The sequence below is a fragment of the Ornithorhynchus anatinus genome, chromosome 20, assembly GCF_004115215.2.
Source record: "Ornithorhynchus anatinus isolate Pmale09 chromosome 20, mOrnAna1.pri.v4, whole genome shotgun sequence".
NCBI lineage: Eukaryota > Metazoa > Chordata > Mammalia > Monotremata > Ornithorhynchidae > Ornithorhynchus > Ornithorhynchus anatinus.
In genome coordinates this window covers 1,967,123-1,985,680 of record NC_041747.1, presented here as the reverse complement: position 1 = coordinate 1,985,680, position 18,558 = coordinate 1,967,123, and the positions used below count along the sequence as shown (strand labels likewise).

The 18,558-nt window shown below is 45.4% G+C and overlaps 1 protein-coding gene across 9 annotated transcripts in view; it reads right to left on the bottom strand.

Annotated features, from left to right (window-relative positions):
• WASF3 (WASP family member 3) overlaps positions 1-18,558 on the bottom strand; it is a 91,477-nt gene that overhangs the window by 59,619 nt on the left and 13,300 nt on the right. For 7 of the 9 annotated variants that reach the window (XM_001516803.5, XM_039915007.1, XM_029047907.2 and 4 more), the window contains exons 2-3: positions 5,595-5,677; positions 2,155-2,231 (exon numbers count right to left, since the gene is read on the bottom strand). The gene's annotated coding sequence lies outside the window, so the exon portion shown is untranslated. Of the gene's footprint in view, positions 1-1,083; positions 2,055-2,154; positions 2,232-5,594; positions 5,678-11,548; positions 11,628-18,558 lie in introns of those variants that run through there. The other 2 variants (XM_029047908.1, XM_039915006.1) reach the window with 2 other exon arrangements.

Sequence of the window (18,558 nt, the reverse complement as noted above, 5' to 3'; positions counted from 1 at the left end):
TTGACAACCACAGAAGGGTTGAGGCCCTTTGGTTCCACCTTAAAATATGAACATGCGGCGCGGATTCTCCGAAGACTTTCCCCTAACCGGCAGGAAAATCAATAATCATTTTTTTGTGCCTCAGAATCCAATTAACCCTAAATTAAAAGTCTTGAAATCCATTCTTTTGTTGCAAGAAAAAAAAATCCATCTTTAAAAGAAACACATCATCACTGTACTTTCATGCTATTAATCACCTGTGCTTTACGAGCACCTCACCAATTAGAATGTAAAAATTAAAAATCATTAAAAAAAGACTTACGCTTCCTGCAGCGAGCATGGGCTTAGTCTGCTGGGAAACCAGACCACCTGACAGGGATCTCCAAGTGAAGTCATCGGTTGTGAGGTATCCTGTGAGCCCAGCTCTAGAGTGCCAAGGACTGCCATTCGTGCCCCAGATCCTGGCACTGCTCTCAGAAGTGAAACTGCAAGCTTGTGACTGCCTATTGTTGTACTGTACTCACCCAAGTGCTTAACACAGCGCTCTGCACACAGACAGCGCTCAATAAATATGACTGAATTGAATTGAGAACCTTTTGAGGTCTGGCAATGTGGAAAGGCATAGCCTTAGGGCAATATTTTTGGCCCCTAGAATATGAGCATTGGGAATTGCCTTTTTAGTAAGTGAAAAAATCAACCACACTTTAAAGCCTTCTCGTGAACTCGCTGTGGTCAGGCAACGTGTCTTCCAACTCTGCTGCATTGTACTCTCCCAAGCACTTAGTACAGTGCTCTGTACATAGGAAGTGCTCAATAAATACCATTGATTGATTAACTTTAAACATTTTACTTTATAACGGAAACAGTTTCCTAATTCTGAATTCCTTTTGCCAACTACAAAAGTCCCAAATAAATGTTGGCAGAGGGAGTAATGGACATCAATTATAAGTAGTGATTATTTCCAGCGTTGGCAGAAATGTAAGCCTTGATTTTGGTTTTTTCCCCTCGCTGTTTTGTCATCAAATATTTTCCAAATCAGCACTAACAAAGCCCAACCCACTGAAAATCCAGCTGTCACCAACTGCAGAAATGACAAAAACTCACCCAATATTGGTACCAAACCACTTCTCAATTTGGAGCAGGAAAACATTATCCACCTTTCATATGCTTCTGCATGCCACGTGGAGAAAAAACATTTACACAGATGACCTCTGCAAAGCTGAACGATCGCTATGTGAAAGGAGGTACTTCAAATCGTTTTATTAAATGTGAAAAAATACCATTTGATTCGACTCTGCCGATGCAAAGCTGTTGAACCAACACATACCCTAAATTACGGCAGAATGCCGAAAGAAGAATAGTCAAGCAATTACCTAGAATGAGGGCCTACAACACAAGTTCTTTTCTTTCACTAATCCCACTTCATTATTCAAATTTTTCAAGATCTCAATTTATAGCATGGCAATTAAGAGGATGATGATAATAATTAAGTGGTCTACATGACAGGATGTCAATTGCTGGGGAATTTATTGTTTTGCATGTGAGAAGGCTTGCCAAAGAATCACACTGCAAATGACATTTGGCTTTAGAAAAGACTTCCGATTACTACCGGCTGTTTGGAGATGCGGGAGCGTTGCTCCAAATGGAGGAGCTACATATCCGGAAAGGCTGATCAAGGCATCCAAGCTGTGTGCTGGAACGCAAGAGTGAGTGAGCACTCCAGAATAAGAAAACTAAAGCAGAATAGTTAGAGACGGTTGCAAGAAATCTCCACCGTCTCCTTATTTCCGATCGGGACCAGTGCTAGTAGTATCCCCAGAAATAATTTTCAGAGGAACGGTAATAAAATGTCAACGTATCAAGAGCTTGAAAAGGGCCTGCCCAGTCTACAAAAGGGGTGTGCAAATGAAAAGGCAGTGCCTTGTGTCTTTCGACTTCTTCAATATGCCCCGATCTGAATCCTGGAAAATCCTGAGAGGTCTGACTGTTGAGCACCACATTCACGTAGGTTCAAAAAAACTGTACAGGGTTATTACAATTGTTGAGATGCGAGAGCCTCCTGAAATCTCCCTAGATGCCTCTCTCTTAATATTCACTATTGACCAGTTACATTATATATTGAGAATAATTAGGGGGATGTTGCATTCGGATGCCTTATTTTATGATGGATTGTACCTTGATATTTGCTGCAAGGTGAAAGGTGAACCAAACTCTTGAAAGGCAGTGCCTACATTGCAGGTCACGTGACAAAGCTGTCGAGAGAAGGAGGGGAAAGAGGCTTGAGTCAAAGCAATCTGCTGAAGGAGAAAGAAAACAAGAGAATAAAAATTAAGAAGCTGAGGGGCGCAGCATGAGACCTCATGGGGACAGTTGACCTTTATATGTGTTCCCCAAAACGACCAGTTCATAGCACATTAAACATTCTGTGACATGAAGCTGCTGTTACCGAAATGCTGACGGGAGAAAGAGGGGCTATTTCAAGTCCTGGATATTAATGATCTCTGAGCCGCCACCTGAGAGGGAGGCCTCCTGCATGTTCACTAGGTGGGGTTGTGGATTCGCCGCCAGAAGCCAGGCAGGGGTTAGAGATGGGGCGATTGAGAGGAGGCCGCATAGGTTTTCGTGGATCCTTGTCCCTTTTGTGGGATCTGCACCCCCGGGAAGCGAGCCAGGAAGTACCGGGCAGCCTTGGGAGGTTGAGGAGAGAGCGGGGTCGGGTAACCTCTGGCCAAGAAGAAGTTGGGTTTGTATCCTGGAGTACTGTGGTCTTCCTTTCCCTACCCTGGTCCTTGGAGGGTCGTTCTCCCCAGGTCAATTTGGATCAGGGTTTGGCTAGTACCTTAGGGAAAGCGTCTAGGTTTCCAATCTTAAGAGAGTCCTTAAGCTTTCCTTACCAAAACCACTGCATGCTCACTGGAGAGGGCTCCCCGAGGACCATAGTCCTTCCAGCCCAGCTGCAACCAAATCTGGGAACTGGGCCATGGATCCTTCCTCAGTCTCAAGTGGGGGAGTAAAAGAGCTTCTGCACCTGGCAGTGGACTGGGTGTTCATTATCATTTAAAAGGGGAAGCTCAAAACCCTCCACAGAGCATTCCGCCTAGTCCCTTACCCCATAACACCTAGGGAAAACAGCAAACAAATCTAACAATAATCCTCTTGAAACTCTTCAAAACCTCCCACTTTGGCCCAAACTAAATCCCAGAATGGCAAGGAGACTTCTTTAACCTATTTTAGACGGCAGAAATTTCATTCTAAAACTGGCACCAAGTCACCGTGGCATAACAGACCCACGGCCACGTTATCAGGAGGGTCACACTCACATTTGCGTGCGATTGGGATATTTTCTGTTTAAGCCTTCAAAGAGGGGGCGGTCTGTTGGCAAGCTCCTGAAGGTTGCTATTTCTTGACTTTTCTCTTCCCCGTTCCTTCTCTCCTCCCACTCTCACAAAGCACAGCAGTGGGGACCCTCCAGAAACTGTGTTAGGCTACTAATGTTCCCAGGGCCAATACTTACAGAAAGATCATTTCGAATATATTACACTCAGGAGAAATGGTGAGAAAGTGGAGGAGGAAGTGGAAGAGAAAAATATGCTGGAAACAAAAAATGAAAATGGGAACCAAAACAGGAATGAAATATCTCTCATTTCTACATCTATATCCTGGTTTAAGTTTTATTTCTTAAATAGTTTATTCTATTCTACCTAGGGCCCAGTTAAAGGTTACCGTTAACCTGGTAAAAGGCTACAGGTCTTTTACCTACTGAGTTTTATCCACAGAATTCCATCTGCCCCTAAGACTCCACTATAACATTTAGATTTCTTGTGGGGTTGTGTGTTCTGTATTTTAAAAAGAAGATTCACCTTCTGACAGCTGAATAGACCAAAGTGTTCTACATAGTCACAGAGCACTTATATGTTTTCAGTGGTTCTTCAGTTGAAAGGGTGATGCTTCTGATGGTGAGACTGTCTCCATGGGTGTGTGAGGGTCACTAAGAGAAACCTCTGGCACGTTGTGTGAACGGTATTCATGAAAACAGTCAGGCATCTTTTGGGGTTCATCGGGGCGAGCGGTGATCAGACACCAATTAAAACAACTGTGCCCCCACAACCTTGAGGCCTTGGGCATATGTAACCTTCTAAAGAGGATGTTTAAATGCCCTTACTTCCTACTGTATCCAAGACAGATAAGTGTCTTGTACTAGCGATAGAAAAATCGTAAAAATGAGTTACTGCCACTATTTGCCCTAAAGGGAAAGGTCACTGATATGACCAATAAATACAAATATATTTTTAAGAAGGAAAATATAAATACATTGATATTTTTATAAGGGCAAATATCAAACCCTTCAAGATAAATTCTGTAATCACCTGGGATCAGTACCATTTTTGATTATAACTTTTAGCACTTTTTGGTGCAAAGCACTAAATGGGGAAAGGGTTCAAAAAGATATTACCTAAAGCACAATCCCCAGCCCACAAAGGGTTTACGATCTAAAATTGGAGATGGGCCAGTGCGGAAGGCCATTTCAGATGGGGATTGATGACAGACACGCAGGAAAAAAAAGAATGCAGCAAAATTTGTAACTTCTCAACAATAAAGACTGCAGCCCGTGACTGCTGAAAACAAGAGTTTTGGGGCTCCTCACTGCTCCGGGCAGAGCCAACCCAAGTCCAATTGCTCCATTCTTCCCAACTCTAATCCATTCAGGCCTTTGTAGGAGTCTACCTTCATTTTCTTTTTCTCCACAGTCCCAGGCACAAACCTGAGCATCTGTTCACTGGCTACCTTCCACTTCCTTTTTCCCCCCCAGCTACGGGTAGCTGGTGTTTCTTGTTCTCAATTTTCACTTCCTTGGGACTCATCAAAAATCAGCTCTTAGTGTGCTTCATCTCTGTCTGAAAAGTACAATTTCTGCCAAGAAACATCTGCCCCTGGACAGTCGTTTAATAGTAATGGTATTTGACAAGCTCGTACTGTGCACAGAGCATTATACTAAGCGCTGGAAAAAAGTGCCAGGTGGGAATTAGACACAAATCCCATCCCTCAAGGGGCTGGCAGACTGAGAATATAACTGGAGGAGAGGATTGGAGTGTGATGTGGGCAGGGAGGGAATTCAAAGCCGGGTTTAAATCATTATGGAATAATAATTCTCTGCTGGAGTAAGAGAGCACATTTTGAGTATTTTGAGAAAACCCTCATATCACTTTTCTCATTCATCCTTGTAACATCTTATGCTACAATCATATTCAGGATGTCTACCTAGGGGGAGAAGTGGGTGAGGGGGAAGAGGAAGGGAAGGAGAAGAAAGAGTAGGGAAAGCACAAGGGAGGGCGAGAAGCACCTCCAATTACCCCTTGGGGAAGCTGCGGTACAGTTCCAAAAGACATTTAAAAACTCTGACCTGGATAATCAGTCCCTGAATGATTAAGGGTTGACTATTTGCTGGGAATAAAAAGTCCCTGTGAAAACAAAAGTCTGTTAAAATCCTGTTTACAATCCAGTGTAGAACCCTGAGTAGTTTGATTGACAGCCACCCTTTTAGGATTAAATTTTCTCTCAATGGCTCTCTAACTAAAATATTACCCAAATTACTTAAGAATGGCAAAGAAGCTTACCTTAAAATCTGTCTACTTTTAGAAACGTTCAGCTAACGCCCAAGTTCTTGGTTTAGATATCGGCGGATACAGTTACACTGAGACTAGAAAGAAAGAAACACTCTGGTAAGTAATATTCCAATTCAAGCCATCTCAGAAAATCAACTCTCAAAATTTACATTAGTCATCTGAACAATGTAAGCCCAGAAGTAATTACCTTCACACTGACATTTCAGGTCTATGGACTGTCTCTTTGAAAAGATCAACTCATCCAAGACAGGTACATATCGCATAACTTGGGATTCCAAGAGGCAAATTCAGTCATTAATATGGAAAAAAAGGAAAGAAGCCTAAAGATGTACAGAACACATTGATCCCATGAGCTAGGCAGCCTTTTTAGCTACACCAAAATCCAGAGATCCAAATTTAGATCACTTTTTGATTTGGGGAAGTGATTAGTTAACAGCTGTATGAAAATATTTCAAGTTCCTGCAAATTCAAAGCCAGTTCAGGTTCTAAAAGCAGGCCAGGAGAGTCACAGGCTGACTGGAAGAGAATAATAATAATGATAATGGTATTTTTTTTTTAAGAGAAGTGAGTAGTGATGTTTTAGGTGGAGATGGAAGCCTATACGGAATGAGACCAGGCAAAGTCTAAGAATTACCCCCAGGGGGAAGTCAAAGCGTCACTTTCATTTCACCCTGGAATTTTGGACCCATTTGGGTAATTCTCCCCAAATCACTCAGCAACACACTGGAGCATCAGAAACTGAAGCTCTTTCTCTCCAAGTTCAAAGGCTTGTATTTTAAGCCGTGCTCCTCCTTGAACTGTGACATCGACCGTTTACAGACTTTATTTAGGATTCTTCTGCCTAGAGCCCCTAGTTCCCAAAGAAAAGCAGAACTTTTAGAGTGCCTCTGATTCAGAGGCACTTATAATCAAGCTGTAAAACTGGTTTTGGAGGAAAATAATTACATTTCTTAAGAAAATGCCCTAGTGAGATTCCCCAGGAACAGAGTTACCAGGTCAAGTACAATAGACAGAGAAAATTAGCCCACGGAGCCATCCGCTCCCTATTCATTTTGACCTCTGATTAATGGCAGTCTGTTATGAAATCGTTTTGTAAAGGGCCCTGGGGGCGGATGGACAACTGCAAGAATTTGAGCCCCACTGGTATCTTCAAACAACAGCTTTTTTCCCATTTCTAAGTGCTCAGGGAAGTTTCCGGGATGGTCAATCCAAGGAGCTTTTGAGAGCTGAGATAAAAGCAGAACGCACTGCTGACTGCTCACCATAATAGCCCGGCAGACGAAACTAACAGGAGGGGTGATCCTTGCGGGGATGTACCAGGTACCACGGTGCTAACTGAAGTGGCCCCGATGTGAAGTTAAGCTCCCTCTAGAACATAAGCTCGTTGAGAGCAGGGAACATGTCTGATTATTATTATAATACTGTACTCTTCCAAGCGCGTAGTACAGTGCTCTGCACACAGTAAGCACTCAACAAATACTGAATGAATCGAAGTGTTGCATACTTTGCCCTTTGACTTTCTGGCTGTTGGTCAATGCTAGCGATGCTGATTTTACATGGCAAGAGCTGAGACTATTTTACTTGTTTTTAGGGTGCGTTGTTGAGTTCAAATAAAAACTAAATTTCATCTGGTTTGAGTACGCAAGGAAGTGCAGGAAACAGTTTTACTCTTCAGCAGGAGTGGGAAATTACTTCAGCTGGAGGGCAATTTAACAGTTTCCCAAAGCGGGCGAACCCGTTGCGGGCAGGGTTTGTCACTGTTTAAAAATGTTGGTATTTGTTAAGTGCTATGTGCACAGCACTGTTCTATGCGCTGGGGTAGATACAGGGTCATCAGGTTGTCCCTCGTGAGGCTCACAGTCTTCATCCCCATTTTACAGATGAGGTAACTGAGGCACAGAGAAGTGAAGTGACTTGCCGACAGTCACACAGCTGCCAAGTGGCGGAGCCGGGCTTCGAACCCATGACCTCTGACTCCCAAGCCTGTGCTCTTCCCACTGTTGTATTGTACTTTCCCAAGTGCTTAGTACAGTGCTCTGCACGCAATAGCGCTTAATCAATACGACTGAATGAATGAAGACTCCTTCAAAGAATGGGAGCAGATTAGCGAGGCGTGATTTCCCCTTAAGGAAATGATGTCTTTCCCAACCGGCTGTGCTTCTCTAAATGCTCGGTGATGCTAAACCTAATGCAGAAATTTTACTGAATTTCCAGGTGCACCAGCCTATGATTCCCAGGACTACCTCTAAAATTTCTTATAGTGGCAGGTCACATTGGTGATCTGCCAGTCCTCTGGTACACGGCCATCTGTAAAGGCGGATTACACGCTCGTGCCAAGAGTTCAGCCACTTGAGTACAATCCTTCTTCAAAACTGTACCTCATATGATGTTCCCAATTATCTTTTTTCCCCATCAGTAAGTCATCAATTTAGCTAAAGTATTATGTGTGGTCACCACAGTTGGAACCAGTTACTGCGACTTGTCAGTTACACCCATCCATCTGATGAACCGGGCTGTCGGTGGCATTTATTAAGCCCTTTACTGTACGCAGAGCAATGTACTAAGCACTTGGGAGAGAGTGACTGCAAAAGAGGTGGTGGACAAATCTGATGTGGGGATCTCTCTAACATCCTCCTCAACAAAGAGAGAAGTGAAGAATTCCATCACGTAATAAATAACCTCAGCATCTCCATCTGCCCTGCGCAGTTAAATTTACAAAATAATTGTTGGTGTCCTGATCTATTGATGGGGTCATAGGTTTTCGGTGATCTACTGATACTGTCCAATGGTCTCAAAGTGGCTGCCTGTCTTTCTCCTGAGTCTCGAATGGTGTGAAGGTCTCTCCTCCACTATGTCACCTTCCAATTCCTGGAGCTCGTGACACGGGAAATTCTTCAGGACCGTGGCCATAACAATATCTGCCCGCCGAGGCATCCGTGCAGGGCCTATGTCTTGCTGGGCAAGGCACGCTTTGGAGGATTCTACCAAAACATTCAGGAGGGTAAGGGGCTGGAGACACTAGACAACAGCACAGACCCATCTGAATTCTAGAAAATTTCCTCATGGAAAGCACAAAGTTGGGACCCTGCTCAGTACAATACTATGCTAAGAATCCAATGCAGTATCATTATCCCTTTACTTCTTGGCATTGTACCTTGGAAATGCAAAAGTGAACTGCCCCAAAGTCCCCTCCAACTAAGTTCTATTACAAATTTTCGTCTGCCAAAGTTTAACTAAACATAAAGGGAAAATGAATTTCAATATTGTATAAATGTGTTATTTATACTTGCTAATGTGACCTTTATTTTTAGAGGAAGACATACACACAGAGTTGCCCTTTGTATTTGAAGATGACAGCGCTGACAATGAGCTCTTCCCATCTTCCCTCCCCGATGACTGATTCTCACACTCCCCTCATCTTCTGCTCTTTCACTGTTATCGTCCACCCCTCACTCCCCACCTCCTTCTTCTTAAGTCTTCCTTATTCTGAAAAAAAAAAATCATCCCCTTTACACCCGGGCTTCCTCAATCAATTACTCCATCTCCCCATTCCTGCCCAAACTCCTTGAATGGGCTGTATAATCCCCTTGCCTAAACTTCGTCTCCACCAACTCTCTCAACCCCCTACAACCTGGCCTCACCCTTTTCACTCCACAGAGGCGCAGGTTCACCAAGGGTCCCAGTGACTTCCTTCAGGCTAAACCAGTGTCTAATCCCGCCCGGTTTCCTGGTTGTCTTCAACATGGCTAACCAACCTTCCTAGCCTCCTTCAGAACGGTTTGACCCACACGGCGCTCTCCCAACTTCTCTGAATGCTCCTTCTCTGTTTCATTTCCTCGCTCTTCAATGTCTCCTCACCCTTTAACTATGGGTGCTCCACATCTCTCAGCTCTGGGTTCTCTTCATTCCTTCATCTCGCCCAGTGTTCACTCTCTTGGGATAATTATTATCATATAATAATAATAATAGTGGTACTTTGTTAGGAGCTTACTATGTGCCAAAAACTAACCCCTGGGGTCGATACAATCAAATGGGACAGTCACTGACCCACATGGGGCTCACTGTCTAAGTAGGAGAGAGAACAGATATTTAATCTCCATTTTACAAAAGAGGAAATCGAGGAATAGAACCCAGGTCCTCTGTCTCCCAGGCAGGTACTCCCTCCATTACGCCATGCTACTTCTCTGGGATGCTCCCAGGGTGTCAGGTATCCTTTCTAAACTACACCTCACCCACTTTACAGTTTCATCTCTTCTCCTGCCTCTGGGACATTGCTACCTGAAAGAACCGACAGCATCTTAAACTCAACATGTCCCATAGTGAACTCATCTTCTCTCCCAAACCTTACATACTATCTATCAAGAACACAGTTATTCTCCCATATCCAGAAGTTTGCAATCGCGGTGTCATTTTTTATTCCTCTCTATTTTACCTATCACATTCGTCCCTTTGCCTTCATAATAATGATAATAATGGTGGTATTTAAAATCTTACTACGTGCCTGGTAGTGTACTAGGCATTGGGGTGGATACAAGCAAATCAGGTTGTACATAGTCCCTGTCCCTCCTGGGGCTCCCAATCCTAATCTGTCATTTTAAAGATGAGGTGACTGAGGCACAGAGAAGTGAAGTGACTTGCCTAAGGTCACACAGCAAAGTGGAGGAGCCAGGATTAGAACCCTGAACCATCTGACCCCCAAGACCGTGCTTTATCTACTATAACACGCTGCTTCACCTTTATTATGATCCCTTATTTCAAGGCCTCATTATCTCCTGGCTGAATTACGGTAACTACCTCCTTCCTGAAGTTTCAGAAATTCAGTACCATGAATTAGTCCCATTTCTGTCTGTGTCATGCAGAGACCTGTAATTTACTGTTCCCGGGATTCTGGTAGAAAATGCCAGCCACTGGACAATCAGGGGCTCCTCAAATTACGGGGTTTACACATCTGATACCAGGCAGTAGAGGGGTTTCAATAGGGTAATGTCAAAAGCTCAATAGACAAATCTTAGCAGTTTCTAACTGAAATCCTTTTGGTCCGTAAAAAATATTTGATTTTCAGTGAAAATTCACTCAGGATTTGGAAGGTTGCTTCTTCCTCTCCAGAGAACAAAAGATAATGCATCACCTCCAATGACAGAGTCCGGACCCAGGCTCAAGTTGCTTCTTCTCAAAAGTTGGTGGCTCCTGCTGTAACCAAATCTCTGACACCTATTCTAATGATCTTGGGAGGCTAATGCATCAGAACTCCTCAAAATTCCTGAAAACCATCTTAATTAGGTCCAACAATATGGGAAGTGATGAAATTTCTTTGTTTCGGAAAATAGGATAAACACATAAAAAAAAGATACGACTGTCAGGTCTAAGAACCAACCGGGGTCCGGTGTCCTATATTTTGGACACCGACGGAACCCAGCCACAAACACCCAGATTCCTGGTGAAAGAGGGTCAGTGAAACTATCTTTCACTGACGGTCACTCACACTGAACAAGATGCAGGTACACAGCTACCAAAATGAAACAAAAATACGGCCTTCATTCATAGCCAGCAAGAATAGATTCACAGATCAAGCCTAACTTCCGAGGTTCCGCTCTCCTTAAATGACAGGCAAGGACAAGTGAGGTTCAGCTTGAAATGCCTGGGATTGATTGAATTCAGGCAAAAAAGAAACCAAGTTGGGGGGATGGGTGGGGAGAGACACTTTGGGTGGTTTCACATCTGGAATGTTTGTACATGACTCACTCTGAGCCAGGCGCCTCAAATTGATAAATCAGCAATGTTTGCATTTGATGGATGGCAGGTATGAAACTCCCCGAAGACCCTAAACAGGATTCTATCTGGAGAAAACAGAAGATTTTCACCTCATTATTCTAGCAGGCTTTTGGGTAGCAAGACAGTTACGGTTGAGACACACTGGCAGAAGTGTGGCATGTCCCTTGAATTACCGGTATTTCTTGGACTTGAAAATCAGCGTGGCTCAGTGGAAAGAGCACGGGCTTTGGAGTCAGAGGTCATGGATTCGAATCCCAGCTCGGCCACTTGTCAGCTGTGTGACTTTGGGCAAGTCACTTCACTTCTCGGTGCCTCAGTTACCTCATCTGTAAAATGGGGATTAAGACCGTGAGCCCCACGTGGGACAACCTGATTCCCCTGTATCTACCCCAGTGCTTAGAACAGTGCTCGGCACATAGTAAGCACTTAACAAATACCAACATTATTATTATTATTATTAAATCATTTTCTAAAGCTTCCTTGAGGGTAAACCTTCCTGGCTGTGAACTGTTCATTATCATTAGGCACTCTGCAAATGTAGTCCCAAAAAACAGAGTTTATAGCCTTAACTCCGTCATAAGTATGACGACTCTGGGCAAACGGATAGCAATGCTCACCCCCACGTAGGCCGTAAACTCCCTCACTAGTGACCTACACGTCAGATGCCTTGTAAAACTTTATTTTCAGAATAACTTAACTGGGATCCAGTTAGAACCTCTGGAGCCTAATCAAATGGAAAAATTAACGTGGGTTTTTTGTTTTTTTTAACGTGGGAGCACTTGAGACAAAAATGTTCCAAAGCTTTTCCCCGAGGCTCTCGGTAAAATTCTTCTCCCTCCCCATAGGTCTTTCCCCTACAGTAGTGAGAGCACAAGGCATGTTTCACATCTGAGGTCTTTAACCTACAGATTCTGCTTCACAGGAGCTTACTGTATGGGTACCTATCCTCCTGACACTGTAAAGTTAGCCCACCAACAACTTAAAATCCTTTCCAGTTTTGTTTAGTCTCCTCAAGAACCTATGGTCCCTAAAATGAGCCCAATAAGTCAAAATGCAAAAATTAAGAGTTTAGTTGGAAAGTAATCCCACCTGGCAGTAAATCCATAGCTTCTCCCACGGAATTCCACACTACAGGACACACCGCACGGCCGGGGCGACTGACTGCTGGTGTAGGGCGTTCGCCCCAGTTGCGGCAGGCTTTCCTCGAAATGGCGACGGGGAGAGGGTGGGAGGGGGAGAGAGAGAAGGGCAGCCAGGTTTGCTTGGCCAGTGACCCCTCCTTTCTGCAGGATGGTGAGCGAGCCTAGGCTGCCAGACTTGCAAGCTTAGCAGCTGCATTACCTGATCTGCTCTCTCAGCCGGAGTTTCAGAAAACATCAGCAACAATCATAGTCAGCCTCCTCCCGGTAGTCATAACTGAGCCCACCAAAAACTTTGGGAGGCAGGGAAAGGGGAGGGATTAAGGGGTCAGGGGGAGGAACTGCCAATCCCACATTATAATGGACTCTCAGGGTACCCAGTTGCTTTTCAGACAAGATTAGATTGTGACTCCCTGGCTTCTGGATCCAAGTCATACCGATGATACGATTTAAAGTGGAATGGCAAATGGTTGACAGCTTTCCCTTCTCCAAGAGGAAAACCCTAAGACGAGGAACACTTGGAGGAAGAAAGGATTTTAAAAAGGAAAAAGTGGATGGTGGGGGGGTGGGAGGGAAGGACAAAAACATTTTAAATGCATCATCTTTTACTGATCTTCCCCTTCGATCTTTTCTGGGGCAAATGGGAACAAATCCCCTAATAATAATAATTATAGTATTTGTTAAGCATTTAGTATGTTCAAACCCAAACCAACACAACCTGACCAACTCATGAGCAAATAACCCCCAGAGAGCAGTATGTCTGCATGCAGGGAAACAGGTAGAGGGAAGGGTTTATAATTCACAAACTGGTGAATCCAGACAATGCAATTTTATTTTCCTCATAATGATGATAATGGTATTTGTTAAGCGTTTACTATGCACCAAGCACTGTTCTAAGCCATGGCAGACAGGCCATAGTCTACTGCATCCCTGACAATACTACACAGGCTTGCCAAGGAATAACAGCTAGAGATAGCGGGCCATTCAGCTAGGGCTCTCGGTCACTGTCAGCCCTCTGAGTTAGTTACAAAGTGTAAGAAAGGAGAACACCTACTGAATAGGAACCATCTAGGCCTTTCAGTCTCCTGGGCTAGAGGAGAGCGGTCCTTTACCCTTTGGGTTTATAGAACAAAACTTCATCTGCGCTAGCGTACGACCGGGAACAGAAAAGATGACCCGACAATGGAAACGTGAAACCCCCTTCGGACTGGATACTATAGAATCACCTAGGCCTCGTGAAACTCGATTGCTTGATGGGGGCACCTCAGAGGTGACTTCGTTTATAGGCTGAAGTTACATCCGCCCAGATGAGTCATTTCCACAAGACCCGTCCCATCTGAAGATGGGTGGATGGGTCGTTCTCACGCTCTCAACTGGGCTCAATCCAGATCCCCTGGCACCAAGGGTTTTAGGGGTCCTGAGCTTCTTCCCGTTTCTTTCCACACCTTTCCAGCTCCTCCTTTTAGTCCCCCAGAGACCCTCCAGGCTCCATCCCTACCTGGCACTTACTGCCTGAGGCCAGCCCAGGGCCTCTTTGCCTCCTGTCCGACTCTTCTGTCCCCTGCCGACTCGCAGTCAGTCGGCACCTCTGGGGGGGGGCTCTTCCCTCTTGACCCGTGGCTTGCCCAGAATCCCTCCAACTCCTTGCCCAATCCTCCAGATCCTGGTCTCCCCATCCTGCTGCTGTCATTCTCAATCAGGCCACCTTCCATTCCCGCCCGCCTTCACGGGAAGCTGTGACTGCCACGTGTGTCCGGCCCCTCCGCCGAATCCGGTCTGCCTAATCTAGCCTGTTGGCCCTCCTGCCCGCATCTGCTCCATCGTTCCTTTAAGTGCCTGTGTCTGTCTCTGTCTCTCCACCCCCGTTTCCTCTGGGACCCACTCAATTTCCCACCTTTCTCTCCACAGTGTCTCCTTCTCCCACCTCCCTCCCCTTTCTCTCCCATTGGCTCTTGGCACTCGTTTTTAGCAATTTCTCTCATCCATCTGCTCCTGGGAAGCTCGGTTTAGCTTGCTCAGAAGAGACAGTCCTCCGACCCGATAGATTCTGAGCCTAGGGTGGGGTTAGGTGGAACGAGCCACTCACTGACCAGGTGATTGGCACGGGAGTTCCCCATTTTTACCTGAAAGAGGGCACTGCCTAATGGGGTCTTCCTCTCTTCTGGCACTGCCAGATGTCTGAGGATCTCTCATGCATAGATAGTTGCCCCAGGCCACTAGGACTACAGCCACCTGCAGTGCCCGGGGTGAGCGGGCCTGTGCATCAAGGAGTGAGGCCAGGGTAAAGGCCTCCGGGGTCCTCCCGGCACACTGCCCATCTTCGTGGACAAGAGAAGATGGCCTCTTTGGCCCAGAGAGGGCTCCCCTTGGGTCCAACAGGTGTAGAGACTAAGCTGTGTAAAGGTCTCATCTCTGCTTTCTTTGTTGCTGGTTTTTTTTTTTCCACTTCTGAAGCGTTCCCTCAGTTCCCTGTTTTTCCCTCATCTGCACATGCATTCAACTGAGTTCTCCTGTCTGTTCCACATCCTAGTAGCCCTCCGGTCCCCCACCCTCCGCTGATTCTCTTGTGGTTGCTCTGGGGTAATGGGGCTATGGATGGATTTGGAGAAAACCCGATTACTCTGAAGGCCACAGAGGAAGAATCTGTAATTTGTTCCCAATTGCGAAAGGGTAACTAAGGGAAACGCTAATGAAAATGATCGACGAGCGAACGGCAGATATGTTCTAGACTTATTACTATCAGCACAGTTCCAGGATGATCGTTGGCACGCTACGGGTGACGGAAAAGAGCCAATCTCCATCTGCAGATGCGGCTACGCTAAGGTAAAACCTCAGCACTTCTTCAGGGCCTGGCGGCTTGCTGGCAGAAGTGGCTTCTGAGCTAGATTAGCTGCGGTGGTTTGCGCAGTCTGTTCATCACAAACTCCCCCTCCCTCCCCCCGGCCCAGTGAACTCTACTTCAAAAGTGCTCTGGGTGAACTTTAACTTCCTCCTCCACTGGTTTCGGATATCGTTCTACAAACTGACGCCGGCACCTTGTTACCGTAACATGTGCCTGATCATCATCATCATTATTATTATTATCCTGCTAAAGGTGCCAGGCTGGAACGTTCCCCAGAGAGACGCGGTGAAGCAGCAGAAGTTTGACTGAAGCCAAGTGGTCACCTAGAAGAAAACAGCAGGGAACCAAGAGTTCCACCCAGGGACTGTTTGCGAAGAAGACAATGTTGCCGATTTGCAGTCCACCCCAAAGAACTGCTTGTCCCTGACAGTTAATGCTCTGTCGGGACATGACGAGAGTGCTAAAGCTTTTTCTCAATATACAGTCCGGCAGCAAAACTGCATGTGTTCTGCATGCCCCCATCAGAGCAAGCTGGAGCGCAGGGCTTCTGAATACTTTTCTTTGAGTTCTTTACGCTTTTCTTAATCTGTAACGCTTCTGTACTCTCCCAAGAGTTTAGTACAGTGCCCTCGTACACAGCAGGTGCCCAGTTCAGAGCTCTGCTCCCAGGTGGTGCCCCCTAAATAACTGTAGTATTTGTTAAGCACTATGTGTCAAGCATTGTAATAATAATAATAGTAATAATAATAATGATGGCATTTGTTAAGCGCTTACTATGTTGCGAAGCACTGTTCTAAGCACTGGGGGGGATACAAGGTCATCAAGTTGTTTCATGTGGGGCTCACAGTCTTAATCCCCATTTTACAGAGGAGGTAACTGAGGCACAGAGAAGTGAAGTGACTTGCCCAAAGTCACATGGAGCCGGAATCAGAACCCATGACCCTCTGACTCCCAAACCCGGGCTCTTTCCACTGAACCAAGCTGCTTCTCTAAGCACTAAGTGGACTAAGCACTGGGGTAGATGCAAGATAAACGGGTCCCGCACGGGGCTCGCCGTCTAACAGGTATTAATTCCCCATTTTCAGATGAGGGAACTGAGGTACAGAGAAGTTAAGTGACGTGCCCATGGTCATAGAGCAGACAAGTGGTGGAACCGGGAGTACATCGCAGGGCCTCTTGGCTCCCTGGCCGGGCCCCTTCCACTAAGCCACAATGCTTCTCTAAATACCACTGACTGACTCTACGTGTTAGTTTTCTGTGGGAGAGATTGCTTTGTTCTCCTGCACCAGCTGGAATGGAGAGTTAGGTTTGACTTTGGTTTGCTTGAAGAACTGAATGAGTTTGGAGGCAGAGAGATGATTTGAAATACAGTATTCATTCAGTCAGTCAGTCATATTTATTATTAATAATAATAATAATAATGGTGGTATTTGTTAAGCGCTTACTATGTGCCGAGCACTGTTCTAAGCGCTGGGGTAGACACAGGGGAATGAGGTTGTCCCACGTGGGGCTCACAGTCTTCATCCCCATTTTACAGATGAGGGAACTGAGGCACCGAGAAGTGAAGTGACTTGCCCAAAGTCACACAGCTGACAAGTGGCCGAGCTGGGATTCGAACCAGTGACCTCTGACTCCAAAGCCCGTGCTCTTTCCACTGAGCCACGCTGTTTCTCTATTGAGCTGTTACTGTGTGCAAAGGACTGTACTAAACACTTGGGACATCAACAGACACATTCCCTGCCCACAACGGGCAGTATTTCCCCATTCCCCAAGATGGAAATGGGCTTTAGTAAAAAGGAGAAAAACTCCAGTCATATATTCAACTCAAATCTCAGGTCTTTCTTGTTCTTCCTTAACGCCGTGGAAAATAATCAATCCTGAACCTACTGGGTTTTTTTTCTTTCTCTCAGAAAATGCCTGAGTATTAGCTTGTACTCAGGACTTTCCCCAAACCTTTAAGGCTGCAGAAAGATCTAGTGTAAACAACTTCTACAGCAAGAAATCCCCCTCCTCCTTCGCTTGAGGTCGGTTGTGCTGGGAAGCGGAATGCAATCCGTTCTCTGGAAAGAGAACCCGGGGATGTGGGTAAGGGAGGTGAGAACAAGGGCACTTATGGGACAGGGAAGAATGAACAAGGAAGGTCACTCAAAATTTTAATGGAGAGGAAGCTAAAGTCGATGACACACTCAGACCATCTCTTTGGAGACCCGTTCAATCAGAGTGCACAGCGTGATCTTGCTGGAATTACCGGCCAGGGCCCCAACCAGGAGAAGAAAAAATAATGACAACTCTTCAGTCTGATCTCAAATTGGTCCGAGGCTACTTCATAGGGTTAAGAAGCTGAAGCTTCAATCAAGCAGAAATTACAGCACGACCTACATGCAACTATGAACTAACCCGAAGACTTAAAGGGTAATCACATCTGAAAATGCAGCATCCAGTGGGGATATTTTTACAATGAACAAATATTTATTGAGTGTTCGGTGAATGTCCAACACTGTAGTAGCCACTCTGAGTGAAAGAGGGTTTACATGGGGTGAAGATGTCACCCCAGCCCCCATCAACACACAAAGAGACAGAACGCTCAGAAAGAGGGGACTGGTTCTACATCAGGATGGATACAGATCCCTGATTTTTTTTCATAAAAATCTGACCTAGGAAAAAAAAAAAAGCCATCACCATCAGTAAGTCTGAGTTCTGGCAAACGCTGCAAATATTTGGCTACTCTTAAAGGTTAAGAGGGTAAGATTTTGTCTGGCTGCAGCAGAGCAGGTGGGAGGCTGGGGGGAAGCTTCAGATCTTTCCCTATTGACAAGGAGGTAAATCAGGGCCACGTAGCAGAATTCATTTGCATATATAAGCTACTGATGATGAACTATAAAGACAGAGATAGATAAGAGATAATGAACTAGGGAGGCTATACTTATCCATAAGCCCTGTGCTTCTCTCCAAGTTTTATGCACCCAGAGGTAAGCCTTCGCCTTTCTCAGAGACGCAAGGTGAGAATTGAATAGAGAAATCTCAGGTAGAAAGATATCTGGGCACAGGGTGGAACAGGTCTGACCCAAGGTCTATCGCAAGCTTCCCAAGCCAGACCCTCCCCCTTGAAACTATCCACAGATCCGATGTGGGAACAGGGGGCTTCAGGCCCTAAGGGATCCTGAGAGCAGAGGACCATGACAGGCAGGACGGAAGGAAAAAT